A 26,088-nucleotide genomic window follows, 5' to 3' on the forward strand; every position below is an offset into this window, starting at 1 on the left:
ACTATTGTCAATGTAGCAGCAGCTCAAAAAACATGAGATAACCCAGAATGAATCAGCATAGATACATTTTACAGCATTGAGAATAGAACATTTCTTTCATTCAATAACACTGTTTTGTTGAGGAAACTATGGAATAGTTTGTTCATGATGAATATCACTCTCAACACAGTAGCCCGCAAACTCTCAAGAACGGTATTTGCCTCCATTTTCATTGTGAATTTTCTTGAGGTGATAACTAGTTTGAAGTCTGCAGCCTTGTGAAATTGTTTGAAAATAGATAAGGACTCAGATTCTTTTCTTAGCAAAAAAACAATGGTATACCATGAGTAATCATCAATAAACATAATGAAGCAACGATGTTATGATCTCAATAAAGGTACAGGTCCACATATATCAATATGAACACGATCGAACATATGATGAGAATGAGCTATATTTGAGAGAGAAAAGGGTTTGTTATTGAGTATTTCAAGAGCACAAAAGTCACAAATTTGCATATGGAGTTGAGCTTTGAGATCCATGCTATGAACAAGATCATGATGACGAAGATCAAGGTTTTTTGAGAAATCAGCATGAATAAAGCGATGATGTTATACCTTTCAATCATGAATATCATCTGGAGAAGTAACAACACTTTCCATAGCATCATTGAGAGAGACTTCAAATAAATTTTTGTTTTGAGAATCATTAATAATAGTCTATCCATCTTTCTTAATACAACATTTGGTATGATCAAATCCAACAAAAAACCAAGATCACCCAGTCTGGCAACTAAAAGGACCTTAAGTTGAAGATATCAAACATGTAGCAACCCTCACAAAACTTGAGTGAAGGAAGATAAGGTACCAAGATATAAATCTCAAATGCCCTTTACATGACAAGTCATATCATCATCAAGATAAACAACACGCTTAACACATAGTGGGTGATAGTTATGTAACCGCATCCATATTTTGAATCATCGTGTATAAGAAGTATTTTTTTTGGAGGAATCAAACATAAAACAAAGATGAATGTTTTTGGCACAATATTATTATGATGTTTATTAGCATACGCTCTATTGCTATCGGTGTTGAATCAGTGCTTAATTAACACTGGGTTGGTAATGGGACACTTTTATGTCCTGGGACACTTTTATGTCTTGTTAAGTGACCATTTTCCTTGAATTATGTCAAGAGTTTCAAAATGGATTTTGAGGTGCTATCTATCTAGAAAGTTGTCTCATGAGCTGAAAAAAACTCGACATTTTTTTGGAATATCAATTCCATCTTTAACCTTGTCCTTGCACAACATTTCACAACCTAAATTGCGTAAAAAACCAGATCCTGTTTTTGCCTTTTTTCAACTTTTTGCAACTATACCACTCTAGAATTCATGTTTGTGAGGTCTATAATGCTAGAGAACTATCTTTGGTAGTCCTCAATATGTCCTGATGCTTCTAGGGAGAAATAAATATTAAAGTTGTAAGTTATGACCAAATTACAAAAATTGTCAAATCATGTTTATTAGTCAATTTCAGCTCTTCTATGATTTTTTTGGTGGATTTCATGATATCTAAATGCATTTTTGATTTTCTATGTCGCATATTGTAACATAAAACTAATATTCCTTGAGTTTTGGGGCACCTAATACCCTATTTTGCATAGTACACAACGATGGTTCATTTTTTCAATTATAGAAGAAAATGAAACATTCTAGTATATCAAGTATAGCTTTTTCAATATTGTTAGTTTCTTGTGACTACTACATGCATTTTGTAGGTAGTAACCATATCTAGTCATAAGGATCAAATTTGGCTAGATATTGAATAGTTTCTATGGGATTCTACAACTCATAATGTTGAACCCAATTTTTCCATGTTTGCTGTATTTAGCACTTCATCTTTGTCCCCACGATTCCCCTTGGTAAGAGATGTATTATTCTTTTGACATGCTCCATGGCTTCTTATGAACATAAAGGACAATAGGGAAGTAAGAAAACATGCATATATTATTTGTATTGAGCGTGGCTATAGAAACTTTGATGATAGGTTTGCAGAATGGTAAAAATTCAACTTTTTTGTACCTATTTATTTTGGCAAAACAAAAAATAGTGAGTGAGAAGCAATCATATATTCCGATTACAAACCCATTGAAGTTAACTAGGGAATTTATATCAAGTCCTACAAAAATTCCTAATCTTATTTTTATACAACAAAACGTAAGAAATGACTGTTTTGATGAAAATGCATTGGTCCATCAACTTTGGAGTCTTGGCGTGACCAAAAGATGAGAAATTTTACAAGTTTCTTTTTTTTTCCATGTGTAGTAGGCCTTGAACTATAACCTCATGAAAGGATTTTACAAAATGAGTGGATCTACTATGGTTTTGGAGGTTTTTTTTCAAAACCCTGAAAGGACACTTTTATGTCGTGTTAGGCTACCAACCTAGTGTTAAAGAACATGTAAGTGGAATGATCAGATCATCCACACTAATCACATGAAGAAGAAGAATCTCTAGACTCCTCTAGATACATATGATTGTTAAGTGGCTATGTTATATTCTTCATCATATTTGATGTGCCCAACAATCATCTGTAGTATTGTCATTCTTATTATAGTAAGAGTAGTGCTTCCCTAGAAACTAGAGACAAGAGAAATTATTACCGTAACGACCACCTCTACAACTTCCCCGTTGAATTGGATGCCTTTGAACATTAAAAACAAATTTCAACTATTGTGACTCAATCTCCTCTTGTAAAATCATAGTTACATCATGAAAAACTTTATGGGGTTTTTGAAGTTGAGAGTAGTCAATGAAGATATACTGGTTTGGTCAAGATCTAGACCGTACTTGTTAGAAATAGGGGTAACAATGTTATCATAGGAATAATCCTTCACCATATTAAGAAGAAGTGTAATCGTCTTCTTTTATGGAGTAGGGTCGCCAACGTAAGCAAGTTGATTAATGATAGATTTAAAAGACTTAATATGTTTTGTCATCGCAGTATGAACTTAATACAATAACTTGGTAATAAAACCTCTCAAATAAAGTGTTTTGGTAAGAAATTTCTTCTAAATGTTTGCAATAAAATACTTCCATACATCGTGGGAAGTAGGAAGTTCATACACATCAAGAAAAAGACAATCAATTATAAGAGTAGAAAGAATGTACCAATGAGTTTCTTTATCACGCCATTTCCAAATTATATACGCAAGATATCACTCTTCAAATACAAGTCCTTTAGTGATAAAAACATTTTCATGATCCGGATCAACAGGCTGAGATTGAAATACATAATTTCCAAGAACAACGTAAGAGAGTTCATTACCTTCAAGAACTAATGACATCTTTGCTTTCCAACCAATAAATCCTTGACCTTGAAAAGGAGGAACAAAACGTTGGCAAAAAGAAAACCCACTGATGAGAATAGTCATAGCCATATCTGGTTACAATAAGACGTATAAGATATAATCATAAAATATGCACACCGTTTATCATGAAGGCCGCAATTGAGGATGAGAGAGAAGTATCAAGGTCATACTTTTCCAATAATAAACAGAGAAAGATGTAAGGTCTCTACCTGCCCTAGAAGAGGGTTCCCTATGTAAAATTTTAAGTCTAAATATCAGTTTGGTAAAAGATGCTATTTTTAGCAGGTTCCAGTTATCAAATGTCATTTTTATGTTGTGATCCTTATAGAACTTTCAATTCTGTTCAAATTCTTTTTTTTTAAAATTCCAAAAATAGAAAGTTTTTGACCCCCGGCATGGTCTAGGGTCGATCGGCTCGTCAAAAAAACTTTGCATCGACCCAGATTTCCATAAAAATAGGGTCCGAACATCCGAAGCTGCTATTTATGGGCAGGTAGTCATATCTGTTACCTGCAGGTCTCTGTCAAGCTAGCAAGTTTCAAAATTGAATTTGGGTTAGTATAGATCAAGTTAGCCTAAGGTTAGCATTTTATAAGGTATATGTATGGCATGTATGTGGATGTGCATGCATGGGTATGCATGATCATGGGTGTGCATGCATGTGTATGCATGGTCATGTAACCCCATCATGTATGGCCATCAGTCATGCACATAGATAGTCTTGTGCCAAGTGTTGGGTCAAGTGTGGGAGTGTGGCATGGAGGTTACGTTTGGACTAGAGAGGTGTATCACTTAATTAGGTAAAAGGGGACACCTCTAGTGGTTAGTGAGAGACTTGTGACACCTCTACTTCTTCTTTTGGCAAGAGGGGGTGATCAATGGAGGTATGGGCAAGCCTTGGCCATCAAGCCACCCCAGAAGCCTATGTAAGGGGCATTCCCACCCAATTTCACACACACAATCCCCAAGTCTCATAAAAAAGTGATGTTGCCAGAGCTTACTTACATCAATTAACATACACAAACAGGCTTAATCAAGGTGATTAATTCAAATTATGTTCCTCTAATTGCTCCATAGTCTCTTCTCTCTGGAGGATCTATGTTGAGCCTACTCTATTCTATTAATTCTGCTAGATGGTTACAGTATAATCAATGCGGGTGATTATCAATAGACTCTTACCTATTGATCATTATTTTCCTTACTGGATTAAGGAGCATTAAAGCTATCCTAATCTCTCAAAAAGATCTAAATCCCTTGATTATGCATAATTAATGTTTAATTGTTTCCTACCCACTTATGTGATTTTAGTACATGATTAAGAAGGAATTAATCTTCCTCTTATGCTCTAGTTAACTCATGATTAAAGGGTGAATTCAATCTCTCTTTGGGCATTAAATTTTTACATGATTATGTTCCCTTTTGCATTAAAGATTATGTATGATTAAGATTCTATTTGCACTACTCTAATTGCACATATTTATGCATGGTAAACTAGATTTTGGTCCTCTCTTTTAGCCAAGTCTATGAATGGTTTTAGGCATACATTGTGCATAGCAATGATGAGTCAAAAGTGTTTCATGGATGTGATTCCTATATATTGCCTAGGGTGGATGTAATTATGGTAAATATTATGCATGTGTATTTATGGTAAACTTGTTTTTCTTCATTCATGGTCGAGTGACTAATTAGGGAAAGAATTCTTTTACTCTAAGTCACTTGTGCATATCAGCATGTCGATTAATCTTCGCTAGTTTTCCCTTGTCAATGTTGCTTTGCACAAGTTTATGTGTGATTATCCATATTTCAAACTGACTTATAGTTCACGAAAGCTATGGCTTAAAAGCATTTCATTGCACTCTCCTACATGTGTTTAATTTTAAGTTTAAATTAAATAGGAAAGAAACGTTTTATGGAAAGACTGTTTTGAGGTAGGAAAGAATGGTTGTTATGGAAAACTATCTCAAACAAATTTCATTCATTATTCCAATGTCGATTTAGTCTGAACCCCCTATTGATCATAGGGTGGTAGCTCCAAGATCTTTTTCTTTGGGCTGTATAATAGAGTCCAACACAGCTAAGGATGCTGAGTCCACAACCACTGCCACTGAGGGGTTTCCAACTGTTAGGGTTGCAAGTCCACTAGAATCTCCTGCTTCTTGAGTCTGTAAGGGTATAACTGAAAGATTTTCTTCGGCCACATTTCCACTATTTTCTCCAAGTGAGGGAGTCTGGCTCTCCTTGAGCGTTTTAAATTGATTTGTTGTACCTGTGTCTTCATTCTTTCGCTTCTTATTCTTCTTTGTGCTGCTCAATTTACCTAAATATTGATTGACTTTCTTAAAGCCCTCAATATATAAGTCTATAAAGTTCTCACTTGGAGTGTCGTCTTGAAGCTCCACCCACCCTGATTTTGTCATTGTCACTCCTTCATAATCAACCTTCACCAATTTTTGAGCAAAGGCCACAGGCTCCAACAAGTAGGAGTCACCATTGAGTAGTTTTACTCCAAGGCATGGAGACATTTCAAGATCTGAACAATCTTTCTTTATCTCCTTGACAATACCACAGTCCTTGAAGGGCAATTGCTCTTTATCTTGAAAGAACAAGTGTACTTTCTCATCACTTCCACCATTTGGTAAGTGAAAATCTAGATACCAAGAACTTGGTGTTGAGCCTCTTGCATCAACTAACTTTGACTTTCTCTTTTGAGACATTTTCTGTAAAAAGAATGACATATATTTAGACAAGATGGATATTATTACATCCATATGGACCTAGGGCCATAGAGTCACCTCTATGTTAAACCATGTGGTCCTAGGTCCAAAGGGTGCCAACAAAATGGTTCTACAAGTGTACCTAGGCCACTCTATGGTACTGTGATCACATGTTCCCTCATGACATTAGAGGACCCTCAAAGAAGTATCCCATGAATGGCCTAAATACCCCTTTAGAGCCTCTACACCAACACCATATGGCAATCTGTGGCTTGAAGGCTATAGGGTCCCCTCCATGCTAGTAACAACCTCTCTATGCTCTACATTGGCATCCTATGGCCCCAAGGCCACAAGGTGGCCACAATGTCTTAAACAAACACTTCATGAGGGTTTTCTGGTAACCTATGACCCCAGGGCCATATGGTGCTCCCCATCCAAGTAAAAACCACTATTTGCTCTATATTGAGGAGACCTTGTGGGATGAAGTTCATAGGGTCCCCTCTATGCTAGTAAGAACCTCTGGTTACTCTATAATGGCACCCTGTGGCCTGAAGGTCATAGGGTTCCCTCTATGCTACTAAGAATCTCTTTGTGCTCTATGCTCTATCGTCTATTCTCTATGATCTATATTGACTTCCTATGGCCCCAAGACCACAAGGTGCCCTCATCGTTTCCAAAAACACCTCATTGTTTTGCTATGGCCCTAGCTCGGGGAGGTCACCTAATAAAAATGTAACCTATCACGTGAGTTCAACAGAACGGTATTTAAAGTTCTTGAAACTTACAAAAATATATATACAAAAGGGCATTATTTTTTCAAATTTTAAAAAAACTTACAGATTTTAAAAGAAAATGGTACATTATATTCCTAACAAAGTCCACAGATAAGGGGTTTTACAAACATGTCTTGAACGCACATGATATGGTAGTCTTACACATAGTGAAGCCCCCGAGGGCCCTAGGGCCATAGCTCTCTATGCCGATATAAAGCACCATGCTCTATATTAGCTCCCTAAGGCCTGAAGGCCATAGGGTTGGCCTCAAGGGCCCCAAGGGTTCTGTGTATGCCAATGAAAAATACTATTCGCTCTATATTGAGAAGCCCTTGTGGGCTGAAGGCCATAGGAACCCTTCTATGATGGATTTTTGACAACCAATCCCCATAGGTCAGGATGTTCTATATGCTAGTAAAAACACTATTTGCTCTATATTGGCACCATGTGACTTGAAAGCCATATGGTCCCCTATATTCTAGTAAGAGCCTCTCCATGCTCTATATTGGCACCCTTTGTCCCGAAGGTCATAGGGTCCGATCTTTGCTAGTAAGAACCAATCTATGCTCTATATTGGCACCCTATGGCCTGAAGGCCATAGGGTCCCCTGTATGCTAGTAAGAGCCTCTCTATGCTCTACACATCCGATGACCCCAAGGCCACAAGTTGCCCTCTATGTTTTGAAGAAACCCTTCAGGAGGGTTTTTTGGCAACCTATGGACCCACGGACATAGGGTGCTCTCTATGCCAATGAACAACCCTCATTGTTTTGGTACCCTATGGCCCCAGGTATAAAGCACTATTTGGTCTCTCTATGCTAGTAAGAGCTGATCTTTGTTCTATATTGGCACCCTTTGGCCTGAAGACCATAGGGTCCGCTCTGTGCTAGTAAGAACCAATCTATTCTCTATATTCAGGCCATAGGGTCCCCTGTATGTTAGTAAGAACCTCTCTATTCTCTACACATACTATGACCCCAAGGGCAAGGTGCCCTCTATGTTTTGAAGAAACCCTTCATGATGTTTTTTTGGCAACCTATGGACCCAGGGCCATAGGGTTCTCTCTATGCTAGTAAAAACACTATTTGCTCTATATCCCGAAGACTTTGTGGCCTGAAGGCCATAGGTTCCCCTCTATGCTAGTGAGAACCTCTGTTTTCTCTACGTTGACACCCTGTGGCCTGAAGGCCATAGGGTTCCTTGTATGCTAGTAAGAAGCTCTCTATGCTCTATGCTCTATATTGACATCCTATGGCCCCGTGTATAAAGCACTATTTGGTCTCTCTATGTTAGTAAGAACCGATCTATGCTCTATATTGGCACCCTATGGCTTGAAGGCCATAGGGTCCCCCCTATGCTAGTAAGTAACTCTCTATGTTCTACACACCCTATATGTTTTGAAGAAACCCTTCATGAGGGTTTTTTGGCAACCTATGGACCCAGGGCCATAGGATTCTCTCTATGCCATTGAGGAGACCTTGTGGACTGAAGGCCATAGGGTCCCCTCTATGCTAGTAAGAACCTCTGTTTTCTCTATGTTGACACCTTGTGGCCTGAAGGCCATAGGGTTCCCTCTATGATAGTAAGAAGCTCTCTATGCTCTATATTGACATCCTATGGCCCCAAGGCCACAAGGTGCCCTCATAGTTTTGTAAAAACCCTCATTGTTTTGGCACATTATGCTCCCAAGGATAAAGCACTATTTGGTCTCTCTATGCTAGCAAGAACCCATCTATGCTTCATATTGGGAGCCTGTGGCCTTCAAGCCATAGAGTCCCCTGTATTCTTGTAAGAACCTCTCTATGCTCTACACATCTTAAAGAAACCATTCATGACAGTTTTTTGGAAACCTATGGACCCAGGTCCATAGGGTGCTCTCTATGCCAGTAAAAAACACTATTTTCTCTATATCGAGGAGACCTTGTGGGCTGAAGGCCATAGGGTCCCCTATATACTAGTAAGAATCTCTATTATCTCTATATTGACACCTTGTGGCCTGAAGGCCATAGGGTTCCCTCTATGGTAGTAAGAAGATCTCTATGCTTTTTGCTCTATGCTCTATGCTCTAAATTGACATCCTATGGCCCCAAGCACTATTTGGTCTCTCTATGCTAGTAAGAACCGATCTATGCTCCATATTGGGAGCCTATGGCCTTCAGGCCATAGAGTCCCTTGTATTCTAGTAAGAACCTCTCTATGCTATACACATCTTATGACCGTAAGGACACAAGGTGCCCTGTATGTTTTAAAGAAACCATTCATGACAGTTTCTTGGCAACCTATGGACCAGGTCCATAGGGTGCTCTCTGTGCCAGTAAAAAACACTATTTTCTCTATATTGAGGAGACCTTGTGGGTTGAAGGCCATAGGGTCCCCTCTATGCTAGTAAGAACCTCTGTTATCTCTATATTGACACCATGTGGCTTGAAGGCCATAGGGTTCCCTCTATGGTAGTAAGAAGATCTCTATGCTCTTTGCTCTATTCTCTATGCTCTAAATTGACATCCTATGGCCCCAAGCACTATTTGGTCTCTCTATGCTAGTAAGAACCGATCTATGCTCCATATTGGGAGCCTATGGCCTTCAGGCCATAGAGTCCCCTGTATTCTATTAAGAACCTCTCTATGCTCTACACATCTTATGACCGTAAGGACACAAGGTGCCCTGTATGTTTTAAAGAAACCATTCATGACAGTTTTTTGGCAACCTATGGACCCAGGTCCATAGGGTGCTCTCTGTGCCAGTAAAAAACACTATTTTCTCTATATTGAGGAGACCTTGTGGGCTGAAGGCCATAGGGTCCCCTCTATGCTAGTAAGAACCTCTGTTATCTCTATATTGACACCATGTGGCCTGAAGGCCATAGGGTTCCCTCTATGGTAGTAAGAAGCTCTCTTTGCTCTTTGCTCTATGCTCTACATAGAGATCCTATGGCCTGAAGTCCACAAGGTGCCCTCATTGTTTCAGATGGAAAGAAGGGAACCTTGTGACCCTAGGGAACATAGGGAATCCTATGGCCCTTGAGATTGTAGATTGTCACCCTATGGCCCTTGGACCACAAGGTCTTTAGATGGGACAGAGGGCATCCAAGGGCCCGAGGGTGGCCTACGTACATAGGGTACACCATGGTGCATATTAACGGGCACCATGGCAGCTCCATGCACCTAGGGCTCTAGGGCCATAGGATCTCCAAAAGGAACATAGGGAATCATATGGCCCTTGCAATTGTACATTGTCACCCTATGGCACTTGGGCCATAGGGTCTTCAGATGGAATGTAGGGCACCTTGTGACCCTAGGGAACATAGGGAATCCTATGGCCCTTAAGATTGTAGGTTGTCACCCTATGGACCTTGGGCCACAAGGTCTCTAGATGGGACGTAGGGCACCCTGTGATCCTATGGATATAGGGCCATAAGATCTCCAAAAAAAAAATATGGAACCCTATGGCCCTTGAGATTGTACAAATACACCCTATGGCCCTTGGGCCACAAGGTCTGAAGATGGAACATAGGGCACCTTTTGATCCTATGGGCATAGGTTCCTTATGTTCCTTTTGAATATTTTATGGCGCTAGGGCCATAGGATCTTCACAAGGAACATAAGGAACCATATGGCCCTTGAGATTGTACATTGCCATCCTATGGCCCTTGGGCCGCAGTGTCTCTTGATGGGACATAGGGCACCCTGTGATCCTATGTCCGTAGGGCCCTATGTTCCTTTTGGAGATCCTATGGCCCGAGGACCATAGGATCTCCAAAAGGAACATAGGGAACCCTGTGATCTTATGTCCGTAGGGCCATATGTTCATTTTGGAGATCCTATGGCTTGAGGACCATAGGATCTCCAAAAGGAACATAGGGAACCCTGTGATCCTATGTCCATAGGGCCATATGTTCATTTTGGAGATCCTATGGCTCGAGGACCATAGGATCTCCAAAAGGAACATAGGAAACCCTATGGCCCTTGAGATTGTACATTCCCACACTATGGCCCTTAGGCCACAAGGTCTCCAATAGGTTGCCGTTTGATCCTATGGCCCTAGGTTCTTTACGTTGCTTTTGGAGATTCTATGGCCCTAGTGCCACCCTACCTCCATAAGGAACATAGGGAACCCTATGGCCCTAGGTTCTTTACGTTGCTTTTGGAGATTCTATGGCCCTAGTGCCACCCTATCTCCAAAAGGAACATAGGGAACCCTATGGCCCTTGAGATTGTACATTGCCACCCTAAGGCCCTTGGGCCACAAGGTCTCTAGATCAGACATAGAGCACCATGTGATCCTATGGCCATAGTGCCATATATATGTTTTGGAGATCATATGGCCCTATGGCCATAGGATCTTCAATAGGAACATAGGGAACCCTTGAGATTGTACATTGGCACCCTATGGCCAGATGGGACATTGGTCACCCTATAGTACGATGTGAGACCACCCTATGGCCTTATGGTCATAGGGTGCCTTAGGGACAGATGGGACATTGGTCACCCTATAGTACGATGTGAGACCACCCTATGGCCTTATGGTCATAGGGTGCCTTAGGGCCATATGTTACTCTTTAGTATGAGGTGAAACCCTATGTAGCCACACCCTGTCTGCCCTTTTAAAGATTCAATGTCTAGTTTTATTTTAGTGACTACAAATGAATTTAAAGAAACTATATTACACCATATCTTACAAGCACATATAGTGTACACTTTCTTTCCCACCTTCTTGCCTCTTTTTTTTCCCATCCTCCTGCAAAACTGAACCCTAATGCATCCTCATACAACAACGTGCTCTACTCGTCCTTTTACAACGTGTGCCCAACTTCCCACAACCCAATTACAGGTATCCATAGTTTCAGCATTTTCTGTAGTTATTGTCTTTTGCATTTGCAAGTTTATAATTTTTTGTTGTAATTAGAGTTTTCTGCAGTTAGAGTTTTACAATTTTACAGTATTAGGTCACTTATGAGAAGTTTTCTGTTTTATAGATTTAGGTCCCTAATAAGAGTTTTTCGTTTTACAAATTTAGGTCCCTTATTAGTGTCTTTTGTTTTATATTTTTAGGTCTCTAATTAGAGTATTCTGTATTAAATTTTTAGATCTCTAATTAGAGATTTTTCTGTTTTATAGTTCTACAGTCTACAGTTTTATCGTTTTAGAGATGTAATTAATGATTTTTGTTTATTGTTCTAGAGAGAGGTGATTCACAACACTGCTAAAACGTAATTATATTAAGAACATTTAAAATCGAATTAAGCAGAAAGATTAGGGTTTCTACAGGTTACCTCTGAGTAAATCTGTGTTTGATGAAAACCGGTTGCAACAGTAACTTAGGTGTGTTGAGGCCGCGACGATGATGTTTACAGATCTGTGTTTGGGAGGTCGGGACAGCAGTCCTTCTGTTGAAGGTTGTGGCAATGGCTTTGCGTAGATCTATGTGCACGTCGCAATGATGGAGTAGAACTATATGCGTAGCGAGAGAGGGAGAGAGAGACAGAGAAAGACAAGCTCTTTGCAGGCTTCTGTGTAGGTTTTGAGCAAGAAACGAGAGAGAGAAAGAGAGCGACAACGCGGAAAAAATGTGGTAGAGAGAGAAAGAGAGAGATAAGGTTAGTTAGGTTAGGTTATAAATTCAAAATTCGAATTTTGAATGTAGGGGTTGTTCTCACGGGTTTGCAGTCGAGATTACTAGAGTTCTAGGCTTTGTGCAAAAATGAGACATAGCTCGTCGGCTCTGAAATTGAAAGAGCTTTTCAGGAAAAAATAAAAATACAAAAATTGGTGCAAGGCTTTGTCAATGTCCATATCTTTGTAGTACGAGTGGAACGACACTTATGAAGCAAAATTTGACTTCAGAATCAAAATCTGCATAGTAAAAAATACACTAGAAATAGCTAAATTTTAAAAAAATTATCCCAAAAATTGTGCTCTATTTTTTTGTCCGATATCAATAAGTGTATTTGAAAACCCATTATGACAAAGTTTGTCGTAGCGTAAAAAAAATTTTAAATTATTTTTTAATTCCTTTTTAATTATTTTTTAAATTTATGCCACTTGCGGATATCCCTTGAATAGCCAAAATTATTATGAAGACACCTTAGCCACCCCTGGGCTCACACCATAGGACGGCAATGTTGGAGGTCACGGATCAAAGCGTTCACTCAGTTCCATTTGAAAATCCTATGTCCTAGGGTTTTCTTCTTTTATCTTGTGAGATCCTTGTGGCCCTACGGTGGCAATGTGAAAGCTTGTGGACCTAGGGCCATAGAGTGGCAATGTATAAGCTCAAGAGCCATAAGTTTCCCTATATTCCATTTGGAAATCCTATGGCCCTAGGGTTTAGGGGTGACAATAGATAAGCTCCAATACATAGCCCTATGTTCCAGTTGGAGATCCTATGGCCCTAGGTCCACGTCAATGTATAAGCTCAAGAGCCATACGTTTCCCTACTTTGTAGTTGAAGATCCTATTGCCCTAGGGTCATGGGGTCGCAATATGTAAGCTCAAGGGCCATAGGGTGCCACATGTCCCATATGGAGATTCTACGGCCCTAAGGCCATGAGGTGGCAATGTATAAGCTCAATGGCCATACATTGCCTATGTTCCATTCGGAAATCCTATGGCCCTAGGGTAATGGGGTGGCAATGTATAAGCTCAAGGGCCATACATTGCCTATGTTCCATTTGGAAATCCTATGGCCCTAGGGTCATGGGGTGCCACATGTCCCATATAGAGATCCTATGGCCCTAGGGCCATGGGGCTGCATTGATGTCTTGGCCACCCTTGAATCCGCACCCTTGATCTTAGGGGCCTTAGGTTCTCTTATTGTATGTTGTGAGATCTTGTGGCCCTAGGGCCATAGGGTGGCAATGTATAAGCTCAAGGGCCATACATTGCCTATGTTCCATTCGAAAATCCTATGGCCCTAGGGTAATGGGGTGGCAATGTATAAGCTCAAGGGCCATACATTGCCTACGTTCCATTTGGAAATCCTATGGCCCTAGGGTCATGGGGTGCCACATGTCCCATATAGAGATCCTATGGCCCTAGGGCCATGGGGCTGCATTGATATCTTGGCCACCCTTGAACCCGCACCCTTGAGCTTAGGGGCCTTAGGTTCTCTTATTGTATGTTGTGAGATCTTGTGGCCCTAGGGCCATAGGGTGGCAATGTATAAGCTCAAGGGCCATACATTGCCTATGTTCCATTTGGAAATCCTATGGCCCTAGGGTCATGGGGTGGCAATGTATAAGCTCAAGGGCCATAGGGTGCCACATGTTCCATAGAGAGATCCTATGGCCCTAGGGCCATGGGGCTACATTGATATCTTGTCCACCTTTGACATTGTGGCCATAGGTCGTCTTTTTGTATGTTTTGAAGTCTTGTGGCCATAGGGCCACAGGGTGTCAATGCTCACACCATTGGGATTAGGGCCATATGTTGTCTTTTTGTATGTTTTGAAGTCTTGTGGCCCTAGAGCCATAGGGTGTCAATGATCACAACCTATGTCCTTAGGGCCATAGGTTGTCTTTTTGTATGTTTTTAAGTCTTATGGCCCTAGGTCCATAGGGTGTCAATGTATAAGCTCAAGGGCCATACGTTGCCCTATGTTCCATTTGGAAATCCTATAGCCCTAGGGTCATGGGGTTGCAATGTATAAGCTCAAGGGCCATACATTGTCGTATGTTTCATATGCCAAACCTATGGCCCTAGGGTCATGGGGTTTCAATGTATAAGCTCAAGGGCCATACATTGTCGTATGTTTCATTTGGAGATCTTAAGCTTATGGCCCTAGGGTCATGGGGTGCCATAGGATGTATATATACTTGACATGAAACTCCCTATGGCCCTAAGGCCATAGGATGTATATATACTTGACATGAAACTCCGTGAGGTGATCTTGAGGACAACCCTATGGCCTTCAGGCCTTAGGGAGCTAATATGCTTTATACCGGCATAGAGAGCTATGGCCCTGGGGCCATAGCAAAACAATGAGGGTTTTTTGGAAACAATGAGGGCGCCTTGTGGTCTACGGGCCATAGGAAGTCAATATAGATCATAGAGCATAGACGATAGAGCATAGAGCACAAAGAAATTCTTAGTATCATAGAGGGAACCCTATGACCTTCAGGCCACAGGGTGCTTCTCATGAAACACCCACATACATACTTGTTATGCTTTATGCTACGTAAATCAAAATACTCTGTAAGCAGTTTGTTTAACAATTATTCTTGCAATCTTCTTGCAGGTATGGTTAATTTCAATCATGGTGATAGAGTGTGCATGTTTGTAGCGACACAAAAGGTTGCCATTGGGACTGTATTTGAAATAAATCCAAGTGCATATTGTTCTGGCATGCTTATTGGGGAAGGCAATGTATCGGTGTCAGTTGATTTGTGTTTAGAGAAGAAAGCACTCATCCCTTTTCCAACAATGGATGCATTGACAGTGGGAGATGCTTTTCATAGTATTGTGAAATGGAGTAGTGGGTTGTTGCAACATATAAATGAGATGCAGTACAAAGGGGCTTCTATGCATGAGGCTGACAAAGCAGAAGGAGCATTGGATGCACAATGTAATGGAATGAGCTACAGAGAGGTTTGGAAGGATAAGAGGGTTCAACTTTGGGATGAAAGCAAAACACATGTAGTAGGCAAAGGGGTTGTCATGTACGTGTGTCCGTTTGACTCTGTAAACTTTGGTGAGCTAAGTGAAGATACCATTGGTATTGGTATCGAAACATCCTATGAAGATGAGGCTACTATTTCTACAGAAGCTAACCTAGTTTGTTGGCCTATCAAGAGAGTTACAACTATGGATGGAAAAGAATTGTTATGCTATGAGGATCTACATGCTATGCATGCGTTACAAGACACATGCATTGAATCAGCTTATTTGGTAGAGTCTATTTCAAAAAAGCGGAAATATTTCTTTGTAAATAGGAAGCCAAAAATGTCAGTGAAAGATTCTAAGAGATCCAATCAAGCATCTCTAGCATCTGTCCAGCTTGTCAACCATAGATTGTTGTTCCAAAAGGTGTTGTCAATATGCCAATCGAGATAAGGTCATGGCTATGCGCAATGAATTTTGGGGATAGAGTTTTCAAAATAGAACAAACTATGTGTATGATACAATGTTGACTGCATGGCGTGAGAACAAAACAACTACAAAGACATGCTATGTGTTTTCTTTTAATGACAGTGAGGTTTGCAATAGAGCTTGGTACAAAATTCATGGCATTCCAAAAACTTCATTTTATCGTTACCGTGAACATTTTGAGAATGGGGTTAGACGCTCAGTGCATGGTAATGATGGTGTCATGAGAAAAGGAAGAGACCATACAGAAATGGGAAGGGCATTGATGCGCTCTTTTGTTGATGAAAACTCGGAGAGAATGCCACATAAGAGTAGAACCATGGAAGATGGTACTAGGGAAACTTTGCTTGCAATACCAAACACGTATAAGCAAGTAGACATTTTACATGATGTCAATAAAACACTTGACAGTATGAGTCTCAAGCCAATGTCTAGCACGACATTCAATAGGATTTGGAATACAAAGTTTGATAATGTGACATTGTCAAAAACAAGTGAGTTCTCCAAATGTGTTGTGTGTAGTCGGATAAAGTCTCAACTAGAGTCAACAAAGGATGACGAGATGATTGCACGTTTGAAGGATGAACGTCGAATTCACATGTTGCAACAACAAAGTTGTAGGAATGTGTACTACACCTGGCGTAAGCTCTCCCAGTTGCAAAAGGATAAGTATTTATGCATTATACATGATAAAATGGATCAAAAAAAGGCAACAATACCTAGGTTGCGTGTGAACTCAAAAGATTATGCATATCAATTGCAAGTATCATTAACAGTTATGATAACACATGGACATGGTCATGGAATGTATGGTCACTTCTCACTTAATGGTCTATGGCCTTCAGATCCCAATGCTACAATTGGTTCCCTTGCATTATGCTTGAAGAATCTGGAAAGAACAGAAAACCATGGACAAGGAGATTTATGCCATGACGGTATGCCACGCAGCAATGTAACGTTATTCAATGCATTGAACTCAAGGAGAGCTCTAGACCTCCAAAACAAAATGAAGCAAGAGCGCGAGAGGAATGCATCAACAATGAAACCACCGTTGGCCATCGAGGGATGTAATGAAGATATTGTACACATACAATCAACTTCCTCTCAATGTGTTGTGGATACCATATCCACTCCTGTATTTCAAAAATTGCCTGAGAATCTTTTGCTACAGCTAGATAATTGTGCAGGAGAGAATAAAAATTGATATTTGTTTGTATACTTATCCTTGTTAGTAACAAAAAGAGTTTTTAAAACCGTGCATTTGGTATCTTAATGGTGGGTCATACACATGAGGACATAGATGCAATGTTTAGTAGGTTCTCAGAAAGATTGCGAACAGGAATGACATTCACTTTTCCACATCTGATGGAACATTTTCAAAAATGAGAAAGCTCAGCTTCAGAACCATTTTTGATGACACAAGTTCCCGACTTTAAATCCTTTGTGCAAGGGTACATGTGTGACGGACAAGATGCTCTAGTCGGACACTCTAAGCCACTTCAATTTCATTTCTATATGCAAGGTGAAGTCCCAGTAATGCAGTACAAAATTCATCCCAAATCACCCGATTGGATGCCAAAGGAGTCGGGAATTGAGTTGTGGAAAAAAGATGACCAGGGAAAACCAAAATCACCAATAGGCTGTCCAGATGTGGTACCTATAGCAGACTATGTGAGAGATAGTCGGCTTGTTATTCAAGGGATTAAGTCATATCTTGAATTTTGGAAAAGATGTTCTCTATTAAAGGGAAAGGACCATGACTCCACAAAATACATGGAGCCTGTTATCACTTATTGGCAAAACATAATCAATGAGCTTGAACAACCAACCAATAAACACATTGGTGAATATACAACATTTTGGCCAAAGACTATAGGGAGTCATAGAATTCAAGAGATAGAGGAAGACAGAGATGAGTTTCAAGGATATGAAGAATTGAATGATCACTATGTTGGTCCTCAAAGTGCAAGGCCACAAGAGGCCTTTAGGCCTCAAATTGATGTAAGAAAAGGGGATCTTGTTCTTGTGAGACCTGCAAATCTTGAATATCCAATATGGCTAGGAGTGGCATAGTCAAATGTTGATGTAGACAAATCATCTCCTAACTACAAGAAAGTTCTGATTCCATATTGGGCACCAGAACATCAAAAACAAAATCCCACAATCCAAGAACAGTACGAGGATTGTTGGAAAAGGAGTTGGTGCTACAATCTTGCTCACCCAAAGCGTTGGGAGTGTGTTGATACAACTCTATGGTCATGGACTCCAAGGGGTGGAAGAATTGCGGAAAAAATCAAGATCCCATCAAATGTCATGGAGAAGGCATAGACTATCTTAATAGGAGAAATTGAATAGCATTTCATATCTTGCTCATTGTTTTATTTCCCCAGCTTATGTATGATTTTATGAAGTATTTTTAAACACCCACATAAAAATAAAAATTCTAAAAGGTGTTTCTCAACACCACCATTTTCTTGGGAATCTATCTCTTTTATGAAGTGTTTTGAAACACCCGCATAAAAATAAAAATTTTAAAAGGTGTTTCTCAACACCACCATTTTCTTGAGAATCTATCTCTTTGTCACATTCCCAAATTAAATGAAATTTTTCCAAATTTAATGGGAAATAGGAATCCATAGGCGTTGAAATTAGTCCCAAAGTTGTGGGATTTTCCCATTTCATCTAAAATGGTGTTATGTCCTTTGGTCTTACAAATGCACCTGCAAGCTTCAAGCAACTAATGTAGGATATCTTTAGACCTCACTTGGATGACTTTGTTCTAGTATTTTTTGATGACATTTTGGTTTACTTAAAGACAAAGGAGAGCATGAAGAACATGTCAGGAAAGTGTTGAAAATTCTACGTCACCATCATCTTTATGCTAAGGAAAGCAAGTGTACTTTCTGTACTCCTCAAGTTAGTTATTTAGGTTTCATTACATCCACCGATGGAATTTCAATTGATCCTGAGAATATCAAGGATATAGTGGATTGGCCTCAACCTTCTTCTGTTGGTGAAGTCAAAGGATTTCTTTGAATTACAGGGTGGTACAGGATTTTTGTCAAATATTATGCTCTTATTGCTGCACCTTTGACAAGACTTCTGAAGAAAATAATGTGAATCGATTGGAAAGCAGAGCACGAAGATAGTTTTGCAGTGTTAAAGAGATATTTAGTGTCTTCTCCTATTCTAAAGCTTCCAGATTTCAGTAAGGATTTTGAAGTTGTGACCGACGCTAGTAGTCTTGCCTTAGGAGGAGTTCTTACTCAAGAGGGGAGACCAGTAGCTTTTACCTTTTGCAAGCTCAAAGATCATGACGAGAACTATCCGACTCATGATCTAGAACTTCTCGCTATCATCCATGCATTGAAGCTTTGAAGACATTATCTTTTCAGCTGCAAATTTTAGCTAGTTACCGACCACAAGAGATTAAAGTGGATCTTTACGCAACCCAACATCAACATGAGACAGAGGAGGTGGATTGAAATTCTTCAAGAGTACAATTTTGATATCAAGTACCAACCTGGGAAGGAAAATTTAGTTGTGGAAGGACTCAGTTGTAAGTCTTTCCTAAATGCTATTTCTATACCCAATAATCCTATTCTGGAAAGGATTAGAGAATCTTATTCAAATGACCCAGTGTATCAGCAACTGTTGGCACAGTTCAGCAAGGCAAGGGACCTAAAGTAACTTCTAGACCATCGGCTAAAGACTATTCTCTTCAAGGGGAATTTCTTTATCTTGGTCAAAGACTTTATGTACCTAAGGATCCAACACTAAAGAAAGAAATTTTATTTGAAGATCATGATAGCCCGACTTTTGGATATCTAGGGTATGCAAAGACTTGAATGCAGTCAGAAGAAGTTATTTTTGGCCAGCAATGAAAGGTGATGTTCTTCGTTATGTAAAGCAGTGTTTATCTTGTCAGCAGATTAAAGCCAAATGAATCAAGTTTCTCGAGGAACTCAAACCTCTTGTTATACCTCAAATGAAATGGGAGTGTATCAGTATGGATTTTATCACCGGATTACCTTTTGTCGGAGGCTACGATTCTGTATTTGTGGTTGTCGATATGCTCACTAAATTGGGTCACTTGATACCTATCAAGACGACCTACAATGCTTCTCACATTAGTAGGGTTCTCATCAAGTAAATCTTTAGACTTCACGGTTTACCAAGAAGATGCGTCAGTGATAGAGATGCGAAGTTTACTTCAAAGTTTTGGACTTCTCTATTTCAAGCAATTGGAACTCAGCTATGCTTCAGTACAACATATCATCCTCATACCGACGGGAAGACTGAAAGAGTAAACCTAGTAATCAAAGATATTCTTAGAGCATATTGTTCACAAGAGCCAAGGAATTGGATTCAATACCTTCCTTTAGTAGAATATGCTTAGAATTCTTTCGCTCATAGAAGCATATGAATGTCACCATTCAAGGCACTCTATGGACAAGAGTGTATAGCTCCAAATGAACTTTTTCGATCTAGCTCTTAAAGTGGAGGCCTCAAAGCAAATGTTATAAGACATGGAAGCACAAACGAGAGCAATTTGCAGGGAGATTCAAGCAGCTCAGGAGAGACAAAAGCATTATGCATACAAGAAAAGAACTGAAAGAACTTTTAAGTTAGGGGACTCAAAGTATTTATCAGAGTTAAGCCCAAGAGGAGTAATCTATCCTTGGGAAAATTCAAGAAGCTTAGTCCAAGATATTGTGGACCTTATGAGATTGTAAAGGTTGTAAGTGACCAAGCGTATAAGTTGCAGTTACCCTCAAACCTTAAAGTTCATGACGTTTTTAACGTGAGCTTGCTTAAACCCTATATTCCCAATCCCGATCATCTTGTAGATGCAAATAAGTCGTTATTCCTATTCAATGTGTTCTTGAGCTACAACCTGATTATATCCTTCAGACGCAAGAAAGACAAGTAAGGAATAGAAACATCATCAAACATCTAGTCAAGTGGAAGGATTTTCCAAAAAAAGACGCAATGTGGGAAGATCAACTAACGCTTCAGAGGGATTACCCAGACTTACCCTTGAGATGAGGGTATCTCAATTATTTCACATTGGGTAGAATGTAAGTCTCTACCTGCCCTAGAAGAGGGTTACCTATGTAAAATTTTAAGTCTAGATATTAGTTTGGCAAAAGATGCTATTTTTAGCACGTTTCAGTGATCAAATGTCATTTATATATTGTGATCCTTGTAGAACTTTTAATTTTGGTCAAATTCAATATTTGTGAAAAATTTCCAAAAATAGAAAGTTTTTGATCCCCGGCATGGTCTAGGGTTGACTGGCTCGTCAAACTGTGCATCGACCCACATTTTCTTAAAAATAGGGTTTGGACGCCGAACGCTGCTATTTATGGTAGGTAGTCGTATCTGTTACATGAAGGTCTGTCTCGTGTTAGCAAGTTTCAGAATTAAATAGCCTAAGGTTAGCATTTTATAAGGTATGTGTATGGCATGTATGTGAATGTCCATGCATGGGTGTGCATGCATGGTCATGGGTGCATGGTCATGTATGGCCATGGGTCATGCACATTGATAGTCTTGTGCCAAGTGTTGGGTCAAGTGTGGGAGTGTGGCATGGAGACTAAGTATGGACTAGAGAGGTGTATGACTTAATTAGGTTAAAGGGGACACCTCTAGTGGTTAGTGAGAGGCATGTGAAACCTCTACTTCTTTTGGCAAGAGGGGATGAGCAAGGGAGGTATGGGCAAGACTTGGCCATCAAGAAACCCTAGAAGCCTATATAAGGGGCATTCCCACCCAATTTTACACACAATCCCCAAGTCTCATAAGAAAGTGCTGCTATCAGAGCTTCCATTGGAGGAGCTTACCTACATCAATTAGCATATACAAGGAGGCTTAATCAAGGTGATTAATTCAAATTATGTTACTCTAATTTCTCCATAGCCTCCTCTCTCTGGAGGATCTATGTTGAGCCTACTCTATTCTATTAGTTTGGCTAGATGGTTACAATATAATTAATGTGGGTGATTATCAATAGACTCTTACCTATTGATCATTCTTTTCCTTGCCGGATTAAGGAGCATTAAAGCTACCCTAATCTCTCAAGGAGATCTAAATTCCTTGATTATGCATAATGAATGTTTAATTGTTTCCTCTTATGCTCTAGTTACTCATGATTAAAGGGTCAATTCAATCTCTCTTTGTGTATTAAATTTTTACATGATTATGTTCCCTTGTGCATTAAAGATTATGTATGATTAAGATTCTATTTGCACTAATCTAATTACACATATTTATGCATGGTAAAGTAGATTTTGGTCCTCTCTTTTATCCAAGTCTATGAATGGTTATAGGCATACATTGTGCATAACAATGATGAGCCAAAAGTGTTGCATGGATGCGATTCCTATATATTGCCTAGGGTGGATGTAGTTATGGTAGAGATTATGCATGTGTATTTATGGTAAACTTGTTTTTCTTCATTCCTGGTCAAGTGACTAATCAAGGAAAGAATTCTTTTACTCTAAATCACTTGTGCATATCAGCATGTCGATTAATCTTAGCTAGTTTTCTCTTGTCAATGTTGCTTTGCACAAGTTTATTTGTGATTATCCACACTTCAACCGACTTCTACTTGAGGAAAGCTATGGCTTAAAAGAATTTCATTGGACTCTCCTAGATGTAGAGTATTGTTATGAGTAAGATTATGTATTTTTTCCTTGCCTAATCATTGTTGATATGGTTATTTGATACCATATTTTAGCCTTCTTCTTTCGGAGTTTTTCTAACCCAAAGTAGTGAGATATGGCCCCCAACAGGACACATTTTGATGGTGCTAACGACCGCGATAGAGGAACTAGCAACATGGTGAACAACGGTAAAGCAACGATGAGAGATGAAAATCCGGGCATCTCAAGAGGCATTCATGAGGAAACTCATGGGGTAGGATGGATTTTATTTTTGTATATTACCTAAGCATTGCATTACGATAACTTTAGGAATGTTTAAACTCCCCAAACTATGTTGGAAATCCAACTGAGACAACGGCATTTGTATTTTTAAAGGTTTTATTTAATTTTAAGTTTAAATTAAATAGGAAAGAAATGTTTTATGGAAAGACTGTTTTGAAGTAGGGAAGAATGGTTGTTAGGGAAAACTGTCTCATACAAATTTCTGTAAGGTCCCCGCCCTAAAAGATCGGGGTGACTTGGAAGATAGATTTCTTTATCCTCTAAATCCGTTGACGACACCCTACTCCGATAATGCGAAGCAAGGATACGAGCAACGAAAGAGAAGAAGACTTCCACCTATTGTGTTCGTAGTTGCAAGACCCTACGCCACAAGCCAAGTCGATGAGGTTAAAGATTCTATGGACTTTAGATCTTACATTATATGAGAAGAAATCCCTTTCACACATAAAGGATCCAAAAACAACGCCTTTTTCCCCGCGTTTAAGAGGCACGGCTGCCATTCTTGAATCCAAAATATGACATGGGATAAATCTCTAACTAACAGAGACAAAGTGAAAAGTACTCGACTAATCGAGTCCACCCATCCTTGACTGGCAACCTGAGGCAGTCCCCACATTCCACCCCACACGCACACTTTTTTTCCACACTGTTTTACATATACAAACAGTGTTCCTTAGTTAATTCCAAACACATGTTCTTTTATACAGCCCTTCAAACAATACTAAAACAATTCAAATAATGCTAATGAAGGAAACCCTATTATTCCACAAAAACAACTTTTCCAATTTCTCATTATTTTGCCTCTACCCGCGGACTTTCTGTGTCTAACCAATAGAGCCTTTGCAAAGGATTTATTCGCTAACCGTGAATTGCGCAACCTTCCCATGTTGCTAACCGCGAGGCATCTTGCTAACCACCAGGCATCCCGCTACCCGCGAGGCAGCTCACTAACCGCGAGGCACCTTGCTAACCGCCAGGTATCCCGCTACCCGCGACGCATCTCGCTAACTGCGAGGAACAAAAGAGAGCCGATAACTTCAGCTTAATCTCCGCTATCCGTGGAATCATCTCGCTACCCTTGAGAACAAAATATATTCTTTCAACAATTCATCTTATTAATGATTCATCAAACATGATCAACCAATTCTTCATATCAATCAGAAACCGCTTATCAAACAATAACAATTGATTAAACAATAACAATCCAACAAACAGTAACAATTTATCAAACAGTCCTTTCACTGGTCTATGAAAACATATGCTTGTTTCATGTGATATAATCACGTTTCTTGGACGGTTTAAGGGGTTCCCTATGCTTAGCTTCCCAAGTCAAACATGAATAGCAATGCAGAATTATAAATTTGTCTTACTGGATTTGGAGCGCGTGCGGCTAACTCCTGTGCTGGAGGTTGGACGGCTTCGACTTCTTCTTCGGTTGATGCTTCCGCGTGAGGTACGTTCGGAGTTGACACCCCTCTTCCCACCTTCCTTGGTGGTGCAACGGCAAGGGCGTCCTTGGAGCTTCGCGTTACACGCTTCGGAGTCATAGCTTCAGAATGGAGAAAAGAAAAGCGCGTAGTTGGAGAGAGAGAGAGAGAGAGAGAGAGAGAGAGAGAGAGAGAGAGAGAGAGAGAGTCCACAAATTGGTGATTCACAAATCGGGTTACGGCACGTCGATGATTGGAGATGGAGATGGCTTGAAGATGAGGCGTTAAGGGAGAGAGGTTTCCTCCGGCGCGTCGTTGCCAGAGAGCTTCCGCTTCTGTAGATGTGTGTGTTCAAAGTGAGAGGAGAAGGGTCCTTTATATAGGCCCTAGGGGGGTGCTAAGAATACTAAGAGGTTTCAAGAATAGGAGAGGAAAAGAAAGCTCGCATGTCGTCGCGGCTGTAAAAAAAACAATTTTTTTTCTTTTTTTGGATACGCGAATCCTATGCGCGATTTTTAAAAAGCTCTATACTTACAAGTTCCCATTCTATTTTGAAAGAGAGAAAGAAAAAGAGTATCCTAAATTTTACTCGCCTCTCTTTCTTTCCTCAAAATACTATCTTAAAGCTTTTTCTTCACACATAGATTAGGTTCCCACGTAAACCTATGGTTCCACATAAAGAAAGATCATAAATAAATAGATTCTGAGCCCGATTCTTGATCCGATTGCTTTGATAAACTCATGATGACTCACAAAATTGAGAATCTCAATTACTTTGCAAAATATCTGAAATGATTTATAAGGATAAATATTGGGTACATTACAATCTCCCCAACTTAGGGATTCGAGATGTCCTCATCTTGAGAAAAACCTACTCTAATTACAATCTTGACCCTCATTATATCCGAAAGAGTGATGTCCTTAGTCTGCTTCACTTGCCACTACTGCTCTATTAGTCAGTTGTGGACAAGAGTTCCGAGAATTTCCCAACTCTCCACATTCAAAGCATCGAACATTCAAGCATCGAGAATGTGTCACATTAGCAGCATAAACCCTTTGTGGTTGTCTATCGTTGAAACTTTGATTCCGTTGAATTCTTTTTGCAATTCCTTGTTCCTTCATTAAAGGTTTGGATCGTAGTAAAGCATCTTGTACAGTGGTAGGTTTCAAGGCTTCCGATTGCGAGCAAATGGGTTCTCTTAATCCTTGACAAAAGCGAGGTACTTGCTGCTCTATGGTCATTGACGGTGCGTAACGTCTAAGCCTTACAAACTTTGAGTAGTACTCTTCCAAAGATAAACCGTATTGTTTCAAGCTAAAGAACTCATTCATCTTTATCGCTTCATGGGCAAGAGCTAAGTATCTTTCCTTCACCGCTTGTTTGATCTCCCACCAACTCTGAGAGTTCTCCAACACTCACATGTCACGACAATGTTGTTTCCACCATAATTTCGCTTCCCCTGAAAGGCGAAACATCCCTAACATTGCTTGATTTGCAGGTGTGGTCCTTGTAGCAGAGAAGTAATCATCCATAGCTTCAATCCATACTTCTGCTTCCTTCTCAATATCATCACCCTCTCCTTTAAAAGAAGGTGGTTGCATTTGTTTGAGCAACAACTTCTTCTCCTGAATCTCCGTATAGAGAGCATCGTTTTGAGAGTTTTCCAACGTAGAAGTGATTTGAGGATTCCCCTGAGTGTACATCAATGTTTGTAATAACGCAAATCAATAGGGTACTTTCGAAACTTAAATTTATCCAGTCCACTAAAAGCTCAATCGTATGACTTAA

Source organism: Adiantum capillus-veneris, chromosome 14 (genome assembly GCF_014529385.1).
Source record: "Adiantum capillus-veneris isolate H3 chromosome 14, ASM1452938v2, whole genome shotgun sequence".
Lineage (NCBI taxonomy): Eukaryota > Viridiplantae > Streptophyta > Polypodiopsida > Polypodiales > Pteridaceae > Adiantum > Adiantum capillus-veneris.